The sequence below is a fragment of the Psammomys obesus genome, unplaced genomic scaffold (genome assembly GCF_907164565.1).
Source record: "Psammomys obesus unplaced genomic scaffold, mPsaObe1.curated_primary_1811, whole genome shotgun sequence".
Classification (NCBI taxonomy): Eukaryota; Metazoa; Chordata; class Mammalia; order Rodentia; family Muridae; genus Psammomys; species Psammomys obesus.
Window position 1 is genome coordinate 23,278,946 of NW_026596134.1, and position 9,794 is coordinate 23,288,739.

The 9,794-nt window shown below is 48.7% G+C and overlaps 1 long non-coding RNA gene across 1 annotated transcript; it reads right to left on the reverse strand.

The window, feature by feature from the left end:
• Positions 1-5,774: 5,774 nt before the first annotated feature.
• Positions 5,775-8,157, reverse strand: LOC129666153 (uncharacterized). The gene is made up of 2 exons (XR_008718491.1): positions 7,906-8,157; positions 5,775-5,949 (listed from the first exon to the last, which is right to left on the reverse strand). It is a non-coding gene; the product is annotated as an uncharacterized LOC129666153 (long non-coding RNA).
• Positions 8,158-9,794: the final 1,637 nt, after the last annotated feature.

Below are 9,794 nucleotides of genomic sequence, written 5' to 3' on the forward strand. Positions count from 1 at the left end.
GGGGGGTGGAGAGATAGCTCAGTGGATAAGAGCACTGTCTGCTTCTCCTAGAGGTCCTGAGTTCAGTTCCCAACAACCACAAGGTGGCTCACAACCACCTGATACCCTCTTCAGATAGAACAGATAGGATACTCATATATAAAATAAATTAAATCATACATATAGATATATTTATATGGTGTACACCACCATTGCCGGCTCGAAACTTTTGGTTTTTAGACAGGGTCTCACTATGTAACCCCAGCTGGCTTGGAATTTGCTCTGTAGACCACATTGGTCTTGAACTCAGAAGGATCAGCCTGCCTCTGCCTCCTGAGTGCTGGGATTAAACAGGTGCATCATCATGTCCAGCATGACTGTATGTGTAAAGCGGTTTAGAAACATCTACAGCTGATCTATGAAACTTGAGTTTAGAACTCAGGCCAATGCATTATCCAGCTTAGAAACATGAGGACCTCAAGGTACAAGTGATAAAAACTTTCCTGTGGTCATACAACAACAGAGTCCTAGACCTGAAAACAAAACCAAACAACCAACCAAAAACCCTCAAAAGATAACATGGTATAACTACAGCTGTCTATGAAAAGGAACAATGGTGAGGTGGGTGGGCAAAGGAAGAGTAAGTCCCCAGGGAATGGGGCACATTGTCTTCATTAACTCCTGGAAGATGGCAACCAGCATTCAGTCCCATCCTGTGGCTTTTGGTCATACCTTAGCAATGTTTCTAGGTTTTTGACCATAAATGTCAGGCAGGCTTGAATTGCGAAGTCTTTTCTTAACCTTTCCTCTCTGGACTGACACACCTCCTCCCCATTTTCTAATTGGAAACTTCTGGAGGTTTGAAGACAGACAAACAATGGACTGACCGCAAAGCCAACTGGGAACATCCATCTGGATGCGGAAGGAAGAAAGAGGTGGAGGGAGGAACACAGGGAACTCTCTCATTCTCTTGAGCTTGGGGGTTCTCTGTTCTCCCCTATCACCCTCTTTGCCTGGCTGATTCTCCCACTGCAGAGAGGGAACTGAAAGAGGCAGTGACAAACCAGGTGTTGGGTAGAGAGAAGCACACTGAGTGGCCAACCTTCAGGCCAGCCTAAGAGGAGGATGTATTCTGTACCAAGAGCAGCTGAACGCAGAGAGACTGAACACTCAAGTTCAGTGCCTAGAACCTGCAGTGTTCCCCAAGGTTGCTCTGCACAGAGTACCTCTTATTTCTGACCTCCCAGGCCTTGAAAACCAAGACTCAGAGCATGAGCCCCACCCATGCCCACTGTCCTCTTCCCTGGTTTCAGTGTGAGCCAACTTCAGGAAGACTGGAAATGACTACTGTCCCAGCAAGGTTCAATCGGGAGTCTCCCTCCATTGCCTCCTACTCCCAACTTAATTAGAGAATGAGCCCACTTTGGTGTCCACTTTGATGAAACGGAGAGATGGGCAGGGAGCAGATGCTACGTCTCAATTCTAAAGGCTATTGCTCCTTTGAGGAGCAGCAGCCCCACTGACCGCCATGTTCCCCGGCATTTTCACTTGTGTTAGTGGGAAACTTGCTTGCTTATTCTTGGGCTTTTGTTTGGACATTCTGCCTCTTTAGCGGGCCTCAGAAAGGCATCCACAGGCAAGACAGTGTATGTTCTGATGGTGCTAGGAAAGCTGACCTTTCTACAAGAGCTGTTGGTTGTGGGCCTTTAGTTTAGACAGAGAGAAGTGTCTCAGCCTCCCAACCATCCTTGTGGTTCTGGTTGGACTCTACCCACTTCAGGCCTTGGTTTTGTGGCAATGAATCCTTTTTTGTCTTAATATAATCATACACTTGCTTGAAAGGCCACTTGAGACTGGACATGGTAGCATACACCTGTAATCCCAGAATCTGGGAAGTAGAGACAGGAAGATCAGAAGTTCAAGGTCACCCTTTGCTATATAGCATTTTAGTAGCCAGCTACAGCTAGCTATAAGAGACTCTGGAGAGCGGGGTGGGTAGGTATATAGTTGTTAGTAAAATGCTTGCCTAGCATGAATGAGGCCCTGGGTTCCTGAATAAAGCTGCCTATGTGGTGGTGAGCCCTGTAAACTAAGCATTTAGGAGGTAGAGGAAGATTAGAAATTCAAGGTCATCTTTGGCTAACTCTGGAAATTGAAAAACTTCTTGGACTACCTAAAACCTAGCCTCAAAAAAATGAAATGGAAAGTGTTGTTGTTCCTTTAAAGAAAGGGAAAAGGAAGGAAGCTCCCTTGCCTTAATTGTTGGCAGATTATAGTCCAACCCTGGGTATAGGGACCAAGCCCATCTACGATCTCTTGGTTCCAAGAGTGGGGTTTTGGGATTATTTGTTGTTTGTTTTTTGTTTTTTCAAGACAGGGTTTCTTTACAGCCCTGGCTATCCTGGAACTTGCTCTGTAGACCAGTCTGGTCTCAAACTCAGAGATCTGCCTGCCCTGGGATCAAAGGCATGCGCCACCGGCTAGCTGAGTGTTTTAATTTTTAAGAATGCATTACAGGATGGCTCAATGGTTAAGAGTACCTTTTGCTCTTCCAGAAGACCCGAATCCTTTTCCTAGCACCTACACAGTGATTTATACTCAAGTCCCTAACTCAAGTTCTAGAAAATCTGACACCTTCTTCCGACGCCCCCCCAGGCATGTACATGATGCACATACAAAGGCAAAACACTCAAATAATGCCAGGTACGGTAGCAAACGACTTTAATCCCATCACCCTGGATACGGAGGCAGCAAATCTCGCCCGAGCCCATCCTACTCAAGTGCTAACTCGGAGGGACCCTGTCTCAAACAAACAAACAAACAAAATTTACTACTCTTATTTATCTGAAACTACTTTTAAAAATTAAGAGTATTGGAGCCAGGTACAGTGGTGCACACCTATAATTTCAACATTCGGGGAGGCAGAGGCAAGCAGATCTCTTATGAGTTCAAGGCCAACCTGGTCTACAAAGTGAGTCAAGACTACACAGAAAAACCTTGTCTTGAAAAAAAAAAAAAAACAACAAAACAAACCAGTAATAATAATAATAATTTCTCAGGAAGCAGAAGCATGCAGATCTCTGTGGGTTCAAAGTCAGCCTGGTCTACTAGTGAGTTCGAGGTCAGCCAGGACTACATAGAAAGACCCTGTCTCAAAAGACTGAGAGAAGTAGCCCTGTGTGTGAGCTGTCATCAGTACTAGGTGCTCAAAGGAGCTGAGATCTATACTACAGCTCTCCTGGGCCTTAGTAAACACCAGAGACAAGGAGAACGGTATAGGATAAGGGCCTGGAACTGGGTCACAGAGACACTTCTGAATCTGGGATGTCCCCATCCCCACGGCAAGGGTTAGCTTCTATTCCTTATGAAGTCCTGGGCATGGCTGTGTGTGCCTGAATGATGTGTGTGTGTAATTATATACATCTATGCACTTGTGTGTACGTGCGTGTCTTTGGCTCACATCCAGTACACTTATACATCACTTGCAAGTTGTATGATCCAGATCCTTAAGCTAGCCTCTATACAGTAGCTCAAGTATCCTTTGGAAGGAATGGCCAGGGACAGGGCCGACCAAATATCTCTTGTGATGTTCCAGAACCTTTCTCCTCCCACTATTCAGCAGCTAGCAGAATTGTACTATAGGGGACAGCCTGAGGAGCTTGGCTGAAAGGAAAGAGAGAGGAAAGACCAGGGGTGGAGGTTAGCGGTAGAGAGCTTGCCTCTACTGATCTGTGAGGTTGGAAGTAGCTCCTTTGACAGAAAAACAGCCCTAGTGGGTCCTGTCATTGTCTCTGCTTCCCAGAGCGTACCCTCACTCCTTTCTGACACTCTCCTCTAGCCGATGCTCACACAACAGAACACCTGGTTGTGAGAGCAAGCACCTGATGTTTCAGGCCAGGGCCCAGAACTGGACTCAGGCTCTAGCAGTCTGGCTACGGCTGAGAACAGGTTCAGGTGGCTGGTGGTGCCTGAAGCGCTGATAGCCAGCGCCCTGGGAGAGTCAGCTGTGGAATGCTGGCCATGTGGACCTGAAGGAATTAACTCAGTGCCCCTGGGTCTCAGCCCAGACTGTCATGTGACCACCTCCCACAAGCTCCCCTACCCCGAAATTCTTGTCTTCCTGGAGTCTTCGGCTTGGAACACTATTGGTCTTGGATCAGAGTTGATGGCAGCTGATCACTCCTTGGGGGAGTTGCCAGGCTCATTCCCAGTGAGGTTGGGGTGAGGTTTTGGAAATAGAGTTACAGGAGGACAGAGGCAGGTGTCTGAGAACATCTCCAAAGTAGATGAAGGGGGGTGATAGGCAGTTAAAAAAGAAGCAGCAGGAGGGTAGAAGGGTCCACCTCTTCACCTGGGGTTAACCAACTTGTCCAGGCCCCCTGCTAGGAAGCAGCTTCTTTGGTTCCAGGCCTGTCCTGGCCAGCTGGGCCTCCAGACCACCTCTGTGGTCTGTGTCTGTGAAAGAGGCCTGAGTGAGACAAAGCCAGCCCCAGGGCAGGAAGCCAGTACCAACCACTCCTAGACAGCCTCAGGGATCAGCCCCTTAGTCTTGTGACTTCCACCTGTCCTCAGACTCTACCCATCCTGTGCAGGCAGAAGTAGGGGTGAGAATGTTTCTGCACACCTCTGGCTTCTGCCTCTAGCAATCTGGGGCAAGAGGGCTGTGCAGGCAGCCTCCACCTTTTCCTTCTTTGTTCTGTATGGTCCCTTGAAACTGGGAACCAGCATAGTCAGGACCTGTGGTTTCAAAGTCCCTTCAATTCCTGTCCCACCTTCTGCTGAGGTCTTTTCCCAGGCTCTCTCTTTCCACGCTGCAGTTGATGGCCTGGAACAGGGCTGGGCTCCCTTAAGATGGCAGAGGTGGGCCTCTGAGCAGACGGTGAGACGACAGTGCTCAACCCTGACAGTTGCTTCTGGATGAAATGTTGCTCTAGTCCCCTCCCTCCCTTCCTTGCTTCCAACCTTCGTCAAGGGGCCATCTTGCAACCAACAAATACTTGTTGGTTGGTGTCTGAATTCAAGTTCTGGCTCTGCTGTCAGCTCTGGGGCAAGCTACAGATATCTTTGGGTCCTTAGTTGGGAGAATAAAGTAAAGTTGGGGCTCATTGCCAGTCTAGGATCCCAGCAGCAATGGTTAGCCATGACTTTGTTTATGTTTGTGTGTGTGTTGGAGGGTGGGAATAAGGGTGGGAGGTCAGCAATAGGAGAAATTACTCAGTGGATTAGAGCCCTTCCTGCTCTTGCAGAGGAAAGGGTTTAGTTTTCAAGTACCAGGAATGGTGGCTCACAGCCAATCTGCAACTCCAGGTCCAGGGGTTCAGATGCCGCCTTCTGGCCTCTTTAAGCACTGCAAGCATGTGGTACACATACTTACAGGCAGGCAAAATATTCCTATACATAAATAAAGGGAAGCTAGAGTGATGGTGTACACCTTTAATCCCAGCACTCTGGAGAGAGAGAGACAGGTGGATTTTTTTTTTTTCTTTTAGTTTGAGGCCAGCTTGGTCTACATAGTTCGTTCCAGGGCAGCCGAAATTACATAGGGAGATTCTGTCTCAAACAAAAACAAAAAGAAAAACAAACAAAGCAAAAAGAAAGGCAGATAGAAAGAAAGAAGGACGGAAGGAAAGAAAGGCAGACAGAAAGGAAGAAAGAAGAAAGAAAGATGTTAACACGTGGTATAGTATAAGCCTTTAGTTTCAGGACTCAGGAGGTGGAGGTATGCAGCCCTGGTCTACATAGCGAGTTCCAGGCCAGCCAGGGCTGCATTGTGAGACACTGACTCAACACAAACAAACAAATACGTAATTTCATTGAAAATCAGCGATCAGGTGGTGGAGCCAGGGGGAGGAAGACAGGGGAAGAAGGCCCTCCTCTCTCTCTCGCTGTATCATTGCCCTGTCTGCGCCCTTTTCAGTGGGCCAACGCTGTCACCACAGACTTTCGGGGAATTCGGGTTCCACATGTGACCTGGAAGAGCAAAGGGAGGAGAAGGCATGAGGCCCTGTGCACTCTTGAGAGGGTTGACTCCCTAATCCGTTCTCTCTGACCCTAGAAGCCAAGCCCACTTGACTTGGTCTGGGCTACATGATTTCCCAAGCAAGGAGCAGTCTGGGAACACTAAGTTCCAGGAAGAACTGGCTTCGTGGGTGTGGGTTCCGTGGTCACATACCCACATCCGAATGGACAGTTTAAAGTTTTGATGACTTTTTTTTTTTTTTTTTTTTTTTTTTGCTTACGGTAGGCAAGTGCCCTACCAGTAAGCCCTGTCCCCAGCCATCTTTTATGCCTTGAACATTTTATATTACTTTATATTTCGGAGACAGAGTCTCACTATATAGCCCAGGCTGGCCTCAAACTCATTGTCCTCCTGCCCCAGCCTCCAGGCTGCTAGAATTATAGACATGCCCACTATGCCTGGTCCAGCTTTGTTTTTATTGTTTTTTAAAAAAATATATTAAAAATATGTATTTATTGGGCTGGAGAGATGGCTCAGAGGTTAAGAACACTGACTCAACAGCGTTCAGCCTCAACCTACAGATCCTGAGTTCAATTCCCAGCAACCACATGGTGGCTCACAACTATCTGTAGTGAGATCTGGTACGCAGGCAGAATGTTGTATAAATAATAAATAAATAAATTTTAAAAAAATATGTATTTATTTTATGAGCTGGGCATGGTGGTGCCTACCTGTAATCCCAGCACTCAGGGAGGCAGAGGCAGGGGGCTCTCTGTCAGTTGGAGGCCAGCCTGATCTACAAAGTAAGTCCAGGATAGCCAAGGCTACACAGAAAAACCCTGTCTCAAAAAAAAACCAAACATATTTGTATGTATATCCTTCATATGGGATCTCTAGCTGACCTATAGGGCTGATCTTTACCTCCCTATGAAACTGAGGATAACCCTGAATTTCTAATCTACCTTTCCCTACCTCCTTGGAGCTGGGATTATAAAGATGCCCCACCTCACCCTGTTTATGCGGTGCTAGGGCTGGAGCCTCAAGCCTCATTCATGCCAGACGCTCACTTTGCCAGCTGATCCATTCACTGTTTCTCAGCTTTCCTTCCTAACAGCCCAGCCCCTCCCTCCCCAGAAGGTCCCTGTCCAGGGTAGTGGAGGCAGACCACATGCTTCTTTTCTCTTGGCACTTCCTGTCCTCACCTCTATTCTAAGCCTTGACTTTCCCAGGATGGATGAAGGCCCCCAGAATCCTGATAGCCCAGAGGTCTTGGTGCCCATTCCGCTCTGCGTTTCAAGGGCAAATTCAAAGCAGAAACACCTGGACCTTAAAGTAAACACCGAGGTGGGCCAGCCAGGCACTGACCTCTCAAGCATGGCTGCGCCCTTGCTATTTTTGAAGCACTAACAGCTCCACCAGTTCCCAGCACCCACATCAGGTGGCTCACAACTGCCTGTAACTAACACCTCTGGCCTCTGAGGTCACCTGCACTCATGTGCACACAGCCACGCACACAGGCACACACATACACACACAATTAAAAATAAGCATCTAATTAAAAAAAAACAAATCAAAAGGCTCTGGTAACTCTTTTCTGCCAGTACCATACATCTATGCTTGCTCCACCTCCTGAGTAGCCTGGCCTTGTCTGCCCTCTCTCTAGTGCCAGAGGCTGGCCTGAAATACCAGGGCATTGGGCCACTCGGCCCATGATACAAGGAGGCCCTGGGCCAATCAGCCTCTGCTGGGGAGATTACGTCAGAAAAGCCCAGAAGGTTCGGCGGATTGCACCCCACCCGACAAGAACAGCCAGGGCCAGCCTAGTGTGTGTGTGTGAGGGGAGGAGGCAGGAGTTGTCCTAGCCCTCCATCTGGCAAGGCCAAGCCTGCTGCCCTTTACCCGCTGGCCAGCCTCACCCCCCCTCCCCGCCCCTGCCCTGCCTAACCAAGCACTGCCCAGCTACTTACTCTTTAGGTGGGGGAGGGAAGCAAAAAAGCTGCCACAAACTGGCTCTTCCAGATCCTGCCTGTAAACTCAGGTTAAAAATAAAACCACGTGTCCAGGAAGGAGAGGGGAGGGTGGAGGCGGGAGCCCGCTTGAGGCTAGAACAAGCAGGAAGAACAGGCCTCCCAGGGCATGGTGGTAGTAGTGGACCCCAGAGGAAAAAGGCAGATGGGACCATCCTGGAGAAGTCCAGCAGGAGACACCTCTCTCAGCGCACTTCAACGGATCTGTGAGAAAGCCACTCAAGAAAGCGTGACCTTGTCTGAAAGGTCACTGTCAGGAGCAATCGCACTTGGATTGGAGCCTTCTTGGCTTTTTTCCCTCGGGCCTCCTCCTGGTGTGGTTTCCTGCTGTGGTATCTTCCCCTGTAATGATCCCCACCAGGGTGGAACATCCCTCCAGTCCCTCTGTCCTTGCTAGCTTCCATGGAGAGGCTCTAGCTCCCTGGGTAATCAGCACTGAGTACCATGCATCCATCCATAACAGGCCAAAGGCAGGAGGGTAGATGTTATCTGGGGGGGAAAAAACCACCCACCCTTGAGGAGAAGGGAAGGAATGTGTGTGCCCAGCATTCCTCCTCATGCTGGTTGCAGCTCACCCAGGCTGCTAACCTCAGGGCAGTCCTCACTAAGAACATCTGGCCTGAGAAACATACGCAATGTTGGAACCATCCTTGAACTGAAAGCCGTTGAGCAAAGGCTGGGACCCTCCTCCTGCCCAGCTCTGGGGTCATTTAATCCTCACAAAAATCTCATAAATATATATGGGATGTTTCTCTGTATAGCCTGTCCTGGACTCGCTTTGTAGACCAGGCTGGCCTGGAACTCACAGAGATCCACCTGCCTCTACCTTCCCGAGTGCTGGGATTTCATGTGTATGACACCCAGCCCAGCTTTAAAAAAAAAAAAAAAAAATTTCAAAGATGTATATTTATTAAATTTAATTATGTGTAAGTGTGTGGCTGGTGCCTGTGGAGGCCAGGGGTGTCAGATCCCTTGAAGCTGGAGTTACAAATAGTTGTGAGCCACTCTATGGGTGCTAGGAATTAAACTCTGTTCCTCTGGAAGAACAGCCAGTGCTCTTAGCCACAGAGCCATCTCTCCAGGCTCCTCTTTTTTTTCTTTTGTAATGTGGCCATGAAACCTAGGGAATCATGCCTACCAAGCCTAACCTCAAACCTCAAAGGGCTTTCTACCTGATGGCCTAGGCTCTTAATTGCTGCACAGTCTAGAACTCATCTGCCAGGTCCCATCTGATGACTTCTCATCTCTGTTGTCCAGCCATCTCCAGAGTCCTTCCTCTGTCCCTCATCCTCTTGGCCATCAGTCTTGGCCAGGAGGTTCAGGTAGAACTGTCTAGCAGCTTCCTGGGAAGGGCAAGGCTATGGTTGGGGTCACCTGAAAGCCGGGATGGATGGGAGGGGTCTCAACAAAAACAGCTGACTGGGAGAAGGCCGAGTGGGGGATGATGTGGACCTGTCCTCCTCTTGGTGAGTTTAGGTGACTGACATGGCCCCTTCTTGCACCGTTTAAAATTTGAATTTTATCACCACTGCACCCGGAACTAGCTTGCGTGCCTCCTCCCTAGGCAAATGCTCCCAGAAAAGATTGTGAGGTAGAGGTGGGTTGGGGGGGGGGGGTGGAATGTGGTGAATGGAACAAGGTTCACATTTCCTCTGCACTGATGACCTTGGGTAAGTCTCTCTGGCTTCAGTTTCTTCTCAGTCAAGTAGGAAGAGCAGTGACTCCTTTGAAGCTTTGTGAAGGGACCAAATGGGGCAACTAGTGGATCGGTCTAGAGCGGAATGCTCTCCACAGCTATGAACTGGGAAAACCCATGCTGTTGTCATCAT